Below are 13,086 nucleotides of genomic sequence, written 5' to 3'. Positions count from 1 at the left end.
GCTATGACAGTGGGAATAACTGAGACATGGCTGGATGATAGCTATGACATAGTGGGAATAACTGAGACATGGCTGGATGATAGCTATGACAGTGGGAATAACTGAGACATGGCTGGATGATAGCTATGACAGTGGGAATAACTGAGACACGGCTGGAGGATAGCTATGACAGGGGGAATAACTGAGACACGGCTGGATGATGGCTATGACAGTGGGGATAACTGAGACATGGCTGGAGGATAGCTATGACAGTGGGAATAACTGAGACACGGCTGGAGGATAGCTATGACAGGGGGAATAACTGAGACACGGCTGGATGATAGCTATGACATAGTGGGAATAACTGAGACATGGCTGGATGATAGCTATGACAGTGGGAATAACTGAGACATGGCTGGATGATAGCTATGACAGTGGGAATAACTGAGACACGGCTGGAGGATAGCTATGACAGTGGGAATAACTGAGACACGGCTGGAGGATAGCTATGACAGGGGGAATAACTGAGACACGGCTGGATGATGGCTATGACAGTGGGGATAACTGAGACATGGCTGGATGATAGCTATGACAGTGGGAATAACTGAGACATGGCTGGATGATAGCTATGACAGTGGGAATAACTGAGACACGGCTGGAGGATAGCTATGACAGTGGGAATAACTGAGACATGGCTGGATGATAGCTATGACAGTGGGAATAACTGAGACATGGCTGGATGATAGCTATGACAGTGGTAATAACTGAGACATGGCTGGATGATAGCTATGACAGTGGGGATAACTGAGACACAGCTGGATGATAGCTATGACAGTGGGAATAACTGAGACATGGCTGGAGGATAGCTATGACAGTGGGAATAACTGAGACACGGCTGGATGATAGCTATGACAGTGGGAATAACTGAGACACGGCTGGATGATAGCTATGACAGTGGGAATAGCTGAGACACGGCTGGATGATAGCTATGACAGTGGGAATAGCTGAGACACGGCTGGATGATAGCTATGACAGTGGGAATAGCTGAGACACGGCTGGATGATAGCTATGACAGTGGGAATAACTGAGACACGGCTGGATGATAGCTATGACAGTGGGAATAACTGAGACATGGCTGGATGATAGCTATGACAGTGGGAATAACTGAGACATGGCTGGATGATAGCTATGACAGTGGGAATAGCTGAGACACGGCTGGATGATGGCTATGACAGTGGGAATAACAGACACGGCTGGATGATAGCTATGACAGTGGGAATAACTGAGACACGGCTGGAGGATAGCTATGACAGTGGGAATAACTGAGACACGGCTGGAGGATAGCTATGACAGTGGGAATAACTGAGACACGGCTGGAGGATAGCTATGACAGTGGGAATAACTGAGACACGGTTGGATGATAGCTATGACTGGGCAGTTAATGTACAGGGTTACAGTCTGGTTAGAAAGGATCGTCAAAACCGGAGATGAGGAGGGGTTCTCCTTTATGTAAAGTCCTGTCTAAAGCCCACACTCCGAGAATATATAAATGAGGGACATGAACATGTGGAGTCACTGTGGGTAGAAATACATGGAGCTAAAAACAATAATAAATTACTAATAGGAGTTTACTATAAACCACCTAATATACCAGAGTCCACAGAAAATCTACCACTAAATGAGATAGACGAGGCGGCAAATCATAATGAGGTGGTTATTATCGGGGACTTCAACTACCCAGATATAGACTGGGAGACCTGTACATCTCATAAAGGAAACAGTTCCTGCCAATATTCTGCAACTTTGCACAGAAGAGGAGTGGACCAACATTCCACAATCAACAACCAGATCAACTCTATGCGGCGGAGATGTGTTGCACTGCGTGAGGCAAATGGTGGCCACACCAGATACTGACTGAGGTGTTCGCATGAATTATTAGCGAAAATTTTTATTATGCTCAAGCAAACTTGCGGTATCAAATTATGGATTAATTATAGCTACATCTTCAATCCTAAATATATGCACAGGTTTAAATCATCATATATAAACTGCAAGAAACAAAAAGATATCCAGCTCCAAAAATAGTGGCAGTACCACTAGTTTTGGAGCTGGATATCTCTTTGTTTCTTGCTACTTATCATCGTCTCCAGATGCGACTTCCGTGCTCAAATAGTGGACGAGCAGGTGAGAGCTGCCTTCTACCTTTACTGGGACTGTTATCATATATAAACTATATCAACTTGATGGACTTGGACTTTTAGAAAATACACCAGAAGCTAACTGATATAGTGAGATCGTATTCACAGGCACAAAGTATATTGGGTCATGGTTATTATGTGCAAAGATTATCCTCTTCATATCAGGCAATATACTATGAATCTGAGTACAATTCATGTGTGTTAATCTGTGAATACCTATTTCGGTTTACATATACTTTTAATATATATTTTTAAAATTTTTTATTACAGTTCTTATTTTATTATGCATGTTAAAGGGTTTCTGTCACCCCAATTTTCGCTATTAAACAGGCTGACATTATAGATGTGAAAATGTCACCGGAATTTAACTCTTGCTTTTCTTTTAAGTATTCCCCCGTTTTCATGTAATTTTAACTTTAATTATATGCAAATGAGCCTCTAGGAGGCGGTGGGGGGGGAGAGGGTTAGCAGTGATGGCTAACCTTGGCACTCCAGCTTGTGGTGAAACTACGACTCTCAGCATGCTCCATTTATTTCTACAGAGTTCTGAGAGCAGCCAAGCAAGGGGGGCATCTTGGGAGTTGTAGTTTTACCAGAGCTGGAGTGCCAAGGTTAGCCATCACTGCCCTAGAGGCTCCGTTTGCCCACCTCATTTCAACGCCCTTCTGTCTTGATTGACAGGGCGAGGCCAGCGTTGATTCTCCTGCTGGCCTCGTCTGCTGTGTAAATCTCGCGCCATCCCCTTCAGTATTCGGCGCAGGTGCAAAGTGCAAAGGTGATATGCTGTGAACTGTATATACAAATACATATATATGCATCCTTAAACTAAATGTCTAAAATCATCATCAATATCGATAGCGCCTGCAAAGATCCCAATGGCAGATCAAGATTCAATTATATTATAAAAAATTCCCTAAAAGGGGAAATTAAAGGGGGAAACTCCCCGATGATCACTCATTATTCATAACTGAAGTCCTTTCATCTTCACGTATCTGGGCATAACGGGACCAAAATACTGTGAGCATCAAGTAGTGTTGTTTGGAAAGATGCATAAATGAAAACAGTCGGATATTAGTGCCAATGAGGCACAATTGTCCCAGAAGTTCGCCCCTGGGAAATTGGAAGAGTATAAGAAAGAGATGGAAGATTCTTTTCTTATATGGGAGAGACAGACTATCAAGACAAATAAATTCTAGCCTGACCTCCAAGATATGGAGAACAAAGTATACAGTTGGAGAAATAGTACCCCTGGAGAAGAATGCGCTCCACATCAATTTCAACAGCAGCGTCATTGTCTGAAGATGGAGGTCTCCTAGCAACCGTGCGTGAAAATCGCACAGCACTTGCTTGCGGATGCTTGTGATTTTCACGCAACCCCATTCACTTCTATGGGGCCTGCGTTGCGTGGATTATCGCACTGCAACGCACAAAGAGGAGCATGCTGCGATTTTCACGCAACGCACAAGTGATGCGTGAAAATCACCACTCATGTGAACAGCCCCATAGAAATGAATGGGTCGGTATTCATTGCGGGTGCAATGCGTTCACCTCTCGCATTGCATCCGTGCGGAATACTCGCCCGTGTGAAAGGGGCCTAAGAGATTTACAAAGCGCAAGATGGGGGATGCCCAACAACCCTTAGGGAAGAGACGCCCTGAGGGGAATAAACAACTGCAGGTAATCTACCTTTCTAGTCATGCTCTGACCCAAGATCAGATTAGGATACTGGGTAAAGGACTATCTTTTTCACCTACATGCAATTTCGACTATTTTTCCACAGTAAAAGACATACACCTTTTCGCCAGAAAGCTCGTTTTTAGGAAACTTTTCAGTCAAAAAATGGATCCAAACTTCACAACTCGACCATAACAGGAGGCCCTGGCTGCCCTTACAGCACTATTAGAAGAACAGGAGGAAATGCAAAACAATTAATCCCGAAATCAACAAGGTTTCCTCCCCTATACCTTTATCCCAATGTCGAGCTTTTTGTGCAGCTCGTAGTTGGAGAAGTATCTAAAATCTCTAGTGGGGATAGTAGAGATAACGGCACTGAGGGAGATCCAACAATGGAAGGATGTAGTGAAAAATCTGCGGGGAAGGATGTAGTGAAAAATCTGCGGACAAGGGTGGGAACGTTGTTATAGGGCCAACTAATATGTATGAAAGAGAGGCCTATAGACAATTGGATCATAGTAATTGTTAAAGGAAATCTGTCACCAGAATCATCACCATTAAACTAAAACTATCCTATTTTTTTTTTTATTGAAACACCTTTATTACAATCAGTCGTCATACATACATACTTTAGTACTGTCACGCAGCACAGGCCACGAATCAGTACATAATAAATTACTTACAATCGTCTTTACGAGCATGGCATTGTTATGTAAAGTACAGGCTAACCTACACTATACATCGCAATGAATGCTACACTAGCATACCTATTCAATCACAAAACCTTCCAACAAAGCATTTAGACAGTGATGAGGGAAGAGGAAGTGGGGAGGAGGGGGTAGGGAGGGGGAATCACATGCCCAAAGCTTTTTTGAGAGGACAAATACAAACGGGGGGAGAGGGGTTTAGTCCTCTTCTTCTTCGTCAACGTCCGAGATGTTGTAGTCCCGCAACAGACTATGGATAAGTCTGCAGCAGTCCAGGACGGACTTGTTCTCCCTCCTGAGGATGAGCCGGTTCCTAGCAAACCAAATAGCGTCCTTAAAACAGTTCATAAGGCGCCAGGCCTCCTGGATGGCTCCAACAGTATGAATCCCAGGAAATAGTCCATACAGCACCGAAGTGCATTGCAGGCTGTTCCTGGGTACAGAGTCTTTGAGTTCATGTTCCAGGGCGTCCAACAGGCGCTGTGCAAAAGGGCACTCCCAAAACAGGTGATAAGATGTTTCCTCCACGAAAGGGCACCTGGGGCAGCACCTGGTTTTGCACAGATTGCGGGCATGCATGAATGACCGGATGGGCAGTCCGCCCTGAATGGCCATCCATGACAAGTCCTTATGCCCGTTGGTCAACCTGTTTGACGACACATTAGTCCAAACTGTCTCTACGGTGTCGACCTGGATCCCTGGAATTGACTCCACCATGTCCTTTGCTCTGATGAGTTTGTGGATAGTTTTTGGCTTCCACAAGTCTGGTTTGAGGCCCTCCAGCTGGTGTTCCCTCACAAACCTAACGACGTCCCCGTAGAACCAGGGAGCGGGCCAGTTGTAAGGGATGGAGCTGTCCCACTTGTCCCAGCCCAGTCCCCTCCAGAGGGGCAGGAGGAAAAAGCGAGACATAGCCTTGCCCGCAGAGCCGTTAGCAGTTCTCAGAGTCCGCCGAACGCTGTCACAAACAAAGGTGATCCGCAGTAAAGTGGGCAGGTCCGGTATGCCTTTTCCGCCCTTTCGGGGCTCTTTGTACATGATGGCTCGTTTCACTCTGTCCATCTTAGATCCCCAGATGAAGCGAAACACTGTCCTGGTGATGGCCCTGGAAACGGTGGCCCCCATGCCTGTGCGGTGTACTGTAGCACGGGCAGAACTTCATTACGCAGGACGAGTGCTTTCCATTCGATTGTGAGGTGTCTAAGGCTCCACAGTCCAATTCTTTGATTCACCTTGGCCAAGCAATCTTCCCAAGACTTGAGGGCTGCGCCTTCCTTCCCGAACCAAACTACCAGAATTTTGATGTAGCCCGATTTGGTGGTAAATGGGAAGGGGGCAGAAGAGGCCAGTTGCCAGTCCCCGAAGAGCATGGCTTCTGACTTGCCGCAGTTGACTTTGGCCCCTGAAGCTTGTCCGAACTCCTCGCACGTCTAGACGAGTGAAGTCACCGAACGCCGATCAGCGCAGAAGACGGTCACGTCGTCCATGTACAGCGAGCACTTGACCTCGCAGTGTCCAGGTCCGGGTGCGGTGATCCCTCTGATCTCCCCATTCTGTCGGATAGCCTCCGCAAAGGGTTCTATAACACAAACAAAAAGGAGAGGTGAAAGAGGGCAGCCTTGCCTGACCTCAGAGAGGACAGGGAAGGGGTCAGTCTTCCAACCGTTCACCAACACCGTGCTGCAAATATCAAGGTACATTAGGTCAACAAAAGAACAGAACCTCCTGCCTAGACCTAGCCTGCACAGCACATGCCCATAAACTCGTCAGAGACCCGGTCAAATGCCTTCTCCTGGTCCAGGCTGACCAGGGCGGCATGAACACGGCGGTCCTGGATGTAGTGCACCGTGTCACTCACAAGAGCGAGGCTGTCTGCGATCCTGCGGCCGGGAATTCCGCAGGTCTGGTCCGGGTGGACGATTCCGCCGATGACGACCTTCAGCCGGTTGGCCAGTACCTTGGCGAGGATCTTGTAGTCCACGTTCAGGAGAGATATGGGAAGCCAGTTTTTCAGGTCACATCTCTCCCCCTTCCGCTTATACAGGATCATGATCATTCCTTCCCTCAAGGATGGGGGCATTGTACCCTCCACCACCATCTCCTCATACAGTTCCAACAGGTCCGGACAGATCAGGTCCCCCAGCGCTACATAGAGCTCTGCTGGGAGGCCATCACTGCCCGGGGTCCTGCCGGACCTAAAGGATCTAGCGGCAGAGAGCACCTCCCCCACCGTCAGAGGGTCATCCATGGCCTCCGCACCTGCCGGATCAAGATGGTTAATGATACCTGACAGGAATTTATCGGCGGCCTTCTGGTCGGTGTTCTTCAGGGAGTAGAGGTCGCTGTAGTAGTCTGTGACGACTCCCATTACTTCCTCCTTCCCCGAACGCATGTTGCCGTCTTTGTCTCGAAGTTCGTTTAGGGGCGTGTGGCCGGCGTGGAGTTTCCTGAAAAAGAACGAGTTACACTTCTCATCCTTATCCAGGTTTTCCACTTTGGAACGGAAGACGATTAGCTTGGATTCCTCCTCAAAGTGCCTTTTCAAGCTCTTTTTGGCCCCTTCCAGCTCCTCTCTAACACTCCAGCCGCACCGGTGAAGGTCTTGCAGGGACCGCAGCTCACGCTGCAGCGCTCTGAAGGCCCTCTTCTTCTCACACGCCAGGTGTTGTTGCTTGGCCTGAAAGAAACAACGAAACCGGACTTTAACATACTCCCACCAGTCACTAGTCTGTTTGAACAAGCATTTGACATTCCGCCAGGCTATGTAGACCTCCCTAGGTTCCGCAAGCACATCCTCGCGATTCAGCAGGGCGCAGTTCAGTTTCCAGGACCCTCGGCCGGGGGGGAACCCGGTGCCTAGGGTGCACTGGACCTGAATGGCCCTGTGATCGGAGAAGAAGCAAGGGACCATAGAGTGCCTACACCGCCTGACTGCCCGAGAGGTAAACACAAAGTCGATCCGAGAACGAAGTGAGCCATTGGGTCGGCTCCACGTGTAATTAATGGAGCCTTTCCCCATGGAGCCCACAACGTCCTGCAGACGCGCCTCGGTCACCATTTCAATGAGCAGTTTGAAAGTGACATCAAGCTTGCTTGACGTCCCGGAGCTGCGTCCGTCCTCCTCGATCGGGCAGTTGAAATCCCCGGCCATCACTACGGTCCTGGTGGTGGCGAGTTGCAGTCGGAGGGCCTGGAAGAGCTCCAGTCGCTCACCCTTGTCAGGGGAGGCGTACACGTTGATGAGCCTAACCGGCTCTCCCGCCCAGGAGCCGTCTACGACAAGTAGTCTGCCGCAGACAAGCTCCTGGACGGAGTCAAGTGTGAACGCGTTTCCCCTGAGGAGGATGACAACCTCGGCCGACTTGCAGTCGCCACCACCGGACCAGTAGGAGGGGCCGTGGGACCACTCCCTGGCCAGATGGTTGTGTGACCTAGAGGGGGCCAAAGAACACTCCTGTAACATAAACACGTCGGCAACCTGTGCAGTAAGAATGGTTAGTACCGTCTGACGTCGGAACCTGTCCCTGATGCTCCTATCATTGATGGTAAAAAGGTTAAAATTCGCCATCATGTGAGAGAAAGAAAGAGGTTAGCGGAAACGATACATCTTAGTTACCACTCCGGTCGTCCGGCGGCTTCTTTATTTCTTGTCCGCTGTCTGTGGGTTGCCGCTGCAACAGCGCAAAGTTGGCTACGATTTCCTCTAGGGTTATCTGTAGCCGTATCGGGTCGGCGGTTGCTCCGTTGGCCACTATTTCCTCCACCTCGGTTTCATCGAGGCTAACAGGGTGGTGGAGGGTTTGCTGTTGGGGGTCCTCGTTGGTGGCCACCGGTTCTTCCGTCTGCTGCTCTGTTTCCTCTTTGTCGGGTGAGGCCCGGTCCTCTACCTCGACCATCTTCTTTTTGGAGTGGTCAGCGATGGGGCTGTCCCTCCCCTTTCCTGACCTCTGGGGAGTCAAGAGGGGGAAAATCCTCCAAATAGAGAGGGCTACAGCAGCTGGAGGAGGGGTTAGTGCTGCTGCAGTGGTGGCAATGGGGCTGGTTGGGCTTGGGGCGGTGGAGGGTGCCACTGAGGTAATGGGCAGTTGGATAAGGGAATCCTCAGTGGTGGTGACGACGGGGCGGGAGGGGGGCCGGGAGAGGAGAGGGGAGGGGCGGAAGCGTGGCCTAGGGCAGGTGTCTGCTTACCCTCCTTCTGTTTGGACTCCTTCACTTTGGGTCTTGTTGCTGCCGGGGGTGCGGCTGCGGTGGGTTTCCCGCTGGCCGGTGCTCCGGCTGCGACCGCTGCCCAGGTGCGTTCTCTTTGTGGGCAGTCCTTGTAGATGTGTGAAGCCAGTCCGCACAGGTTGCATGCCGTCTTCTTAGGGCAGTCCCGGGTTTCATGCCCTGCCAAACGACAGATCCAGCTGGCCGCTTCCTTGCAGTCACTCAGCCTATGCCCCTTCTTGCCACATTTCCTGCAGGTCTGCAGCATGTCGGTGTAATAGATGAGCGCCTGGGAATTGCCTAGCGAGAAGGTCGGGGGTAGGTGTTGCACTCCGTCCGGGTCTGTTTTGGTCCCTGTTCAGACGGACGATGACTGACCACTTGCCGGTCCAGAAGCCGTTTCCGTCAAGGATGTGGGTGGGGTCCCTCATCACGGTGCAGAAACGCTTCAAGTAGGTGACGATATCCTTGCCTGGGATGTGTGGGTTCCGCACGGCGACGGTTACTCTCCTTTCTTCTCTCTGGACTGGGCAGCTGCCCACAAAGCGTCGAAACGGGGAGTCCGGCTGTGCAGCTTTCACTATCTCCCTGTACCTCTTGCAGATGGCCACGGAAGCGAAGGTTATCCAGAACACCCCAGCGAAGAGGGAGTGAATGCTCGTCACTTCCGGTTTGGCAAATCCCTGCTCCAGGACCATCTTCTTGCCAAACACATCTTGGCTGAGGTCCGGCGCTCTCCTGTCCACTTCCTTTAGCTTCAGGACGACCGTCTGCCTCATCCAGGGCTCCAGAGGAGGGGAGCCGGGACCGGGCTTCTGGCCTTCCTGTTGCTTCCGAGGGGTGGTCGCCACCGGGTCTGCAGCCGATGAAGTGGAGGCTGAAGTTTCCTGGAGGTCCTTTGCCGTGGCCTTTCTTCCTTCTGCGGTCTTCTTAGTCTTCTTCTTGGGAGGCTTGGAAGTTGAGGTAGAGGCCATGGCTTCTTCCTGCCTTCCTCTCCCTTGAAAGTCTTCTTGCTGGGCGGAGCTTCTTCCGAGGGAGAGCTTCGCCGAGCCTTTTTTCCTCGTCGGGGTCCCCCGAGGCCCGAGTCTTCAGGCCGAAGTCTTCAGTCCTCGTCGTCGGGGTTCCTCGTCGAGTCTTCGCAAAGTCTTCTCCTGAATCACAGTCGGAGAAGATCTTCCAGTAGTCGTGTTCGGGCTGTCGAGATCCAAGTAAGCACTGTCTAACGTCGTACACCAAGACTATTAAGCCACAGGCCAAGAGGAGGTCGGAGACCAAAGCACTCTTGTTCCCTGGGGAAAAGCGGAAGCTGAATTTAATCAACGATGCTCAAAGGCAGAGTGCAGGGGGTACCCACAAGGACCTGGGCCGGCAAGAAAAGGCAGACTGATAAGAACAGATACTACACTTGATCTTAGCCAAAAGGCCGAGAAGCGATCGTATCCTATACTTGTAGATTTCTCAGCGGCGCTGAAAGCAAGGGTGGGCGAGATTATTTTCTGTTAGTGATATAGTGGGTGGGGGGGGCATAGAGTATGAGCCGAGGAAAGGCGTGCTTGGGCTCTGCTGGAGGGCGGGCCTGGGCACCGAACAAAAATAACGCCCCTCTGGGCACCTTACTGGCTCATTTGCATAAGGAATAAAGTGGATTTTTCCAAGATAGAAACCAAGCAGCAAGGAAAGAAAAGCACATCTGGAAAGGAGGTACTAAGTTCTACAAGACAATAGTTTTAGTTTAATGGTGATGATTCTGGTGACAGATTTCCTTTAATCCCTTGATGAAATTGAAACAGGAATTGGAAGGGATACTCCACCAAGGAGTGGAAGAAGGAATGATATCTGATAAACAACATTCACACCTCTTGTATGCACAGTGACCCCTACTCTGTACTTTCTTCCCAAGGTGCACAAGGACTTGATTAACCCACCCGGAAGACCAATCGTATCAGGAATAAACAGTTTGAACGACCCTATCTGTAGATATGTGGAACATTTTCTACACCCATTGGTGGAAGAACTACCTTCATACTTGCAAGACACCACAGATATATTAAAGAAGGTGGAGGATATACAGTTAGAACCAGACATGATCATTGCCACTTGCAATGTAGAGTCAATCTACACCTCCATAAGACATCAAGATGGTTTGAAGGCGGCGGAATTTTTTCTACACACCACCAATATGGGTAAGGGAAGATGCAAATTCATTTTGTCTCTACTAGAGTATGTCCTCACTGGTAGATCCTTACGATCGACCCGCAGTTGCAACAGTTCCTACCACGCTATCCATTACTTATCGGCGAGCTATTTGGTCCAGAGCCACTATGTCCGGAAAGAGCCTGGCCTCTTTGGTACCAAGAGAATTCCCTGGGGAAACAAGGGGTGTGGTAAATGTGTGGCCTGTGTCAATATGGAGAGGGCTACACATTTTTGGAACTCTACTCATGATAGAGAATTCAAAATCACGCACCCAATCACTTGTACCACAATTGGGGTGATTTATTGGGCGATTTGTCCATGTAGCCTTATCTATGTTGGCTTGACATCAAGACAGTCTAGAAGGATCAGAGAACATGTACTCTCAATAGAAGCAGCAAAGGATGAGGAGGACTCTACACAGCTACAGACAGTGGCCAGATACTTTAAGTTAGAAACATAACTCTGATGGATCCCTCCTGTGCTTTAGGTGAATTGATCGGGTGATCATTTCCCCTAGAGGCGGAGAGTGGAAAAAAAAGATCTTGAGTCAAAAAGAAACAAGGTGAATTTGTATTCTTAACATAGTCACTCAATTTGGACTCAATAAGGGTAATAGTTTTGTAAGTCATTGATATTGGGTATCCCCACCTCTTTTTCATATGACCGTGCTCATGGCCCGGCATTTTAACAGTTTATGTATTTGATAATATTAGTGTATATATGAAATTGTTTTTAACTGTTTTCATTTATGCATCTTTCCAGCCAACACTACTTGATATCCACAGTATTTTGGTCCCGTTATGCCCAGATACGTCAAGATGAAAGGACTTTAGATACCTTCAATCCTTCAGTTATGAATAAGGAGTGATCATTTTTTATAATATAATTGAATCTTGATCTGTCATTGGGATTTTTGCGAGCGCTACCAGCGGCTATCGATAATGATGACGATTTTAGCATATAGTTTAAGGATGCATTTATATATTGTTTTATCACTATGTATTTGGATAGAAGCAGAGGTTAAGAAGTGTATAAATAAGGGTGATCATCAATATTTATATTGACCCATGGGGGGAGTTCTGGATGCCCTGTGGCTGAAAAAATACAATCTCCCAGTGTATATGGCCATTCTCCATCTCTGTATGTGGCCGCCTAATACATTTGAAATGAGGGCAGAATTGCCCCTAGCCAAGATGGTGAATATGCGACTCCCTTCCCGCATTTGCGGGTGTGAGGCTGGGAGTAGTTTCACTTCCCCTTCGTGTGGTCTCCCATGTGATTCCCCAGCGCCGGGAGTCTGATGAGACTAAGCGAAATCCAGCGAGAAGTGGGCGTCCATGTTCCTGGGTGAGGATGGAGTAAATGTTAATCCAGCCATGAGGTTACAGGTGCGCTGTTCTAATTGTCCAAATAGATTTAATTGATGTGGGTATATAAGGTGTGTTGGTTATAGTGGAGGGATGCGCCCCCAAGAGGAAGCAAAGGCGAAACGCGCGTAGGTGTTGGAGCCCTCCCATCACTCCTGGAATAAACTGTTCTGTGCTATGTAAGTGTCACACTTCTTTTAAACCATGGCTTATGTGCCCCTTTCTGCCATTTAAGTATGTATGGATGTTATATTTCTGATAGTTGTGATTGGATAATGTGAATTTACTGTTGATATTAGAATACAGAGGCCATGTAGTGTATTGAGCTGTCGTATGATAAAATGCATGGAAGTACGCCTAGGTAACTCCAAGTAATAGATTATAAGTTCAGCTCTGACAATATAAAAGGGTGTTAATCAACTAATTTTGACCAGCACAGTTAACTAACGTTAATCTGGAATTCACTGGTTATTAGTGACTGTACAACAGTATTATTGATAATTGTGCAAAGATCCTGCAAATACTGTGCTGACGCCAGCAGGAGTGATGTAAGGGGGGACTTTTAATGTTGTCGCAGTATTGTCTTGTAATCACTGTCATGAATGTAATCTGTCCACAATTATGTATTTATATATGTGTTTATATATTTGGTGAATCATTATATGCGGACACACATATCAAGTTACTGCTGTTTTGCAAATATCGGTATTTCTAAATTTCCTTATCATTAACAAAGTGAACCCCCTGACTCTAAAATAC

General features: G+C 48.3%; 1 pseudogene; it reads right to left on the bottom strand.

The window, feature by feature from the left end:
- Positions 1–10,105: 10,105 nt before the first annotated feature.
- Positions 10,106–10,199, bottom strand: LOC122939726 (annotated as a pseudogene).
- Positions 10,200–13,086: the final 2,887 nt, after the last annotated feature.

Source organism: Bufo gargarizans, chromosome 5, assembly GCF_014858855.1.
Source record: "Bufo gargarizans isolate SCDJY-AF-19 chromosome 5, ASM1485885v1, whole genome shotgun sequence".
Lineage (NCBI taxonomy): Eukaryota > Metazoa > Chordata > Amphibia > Anura > Bufonidae > Bufo > Bufo gargarizans.
Note: the sequence above shows the minus strand (reverse complement) of the source record. Positions and strands in the feature narration are given on the sequence as shown.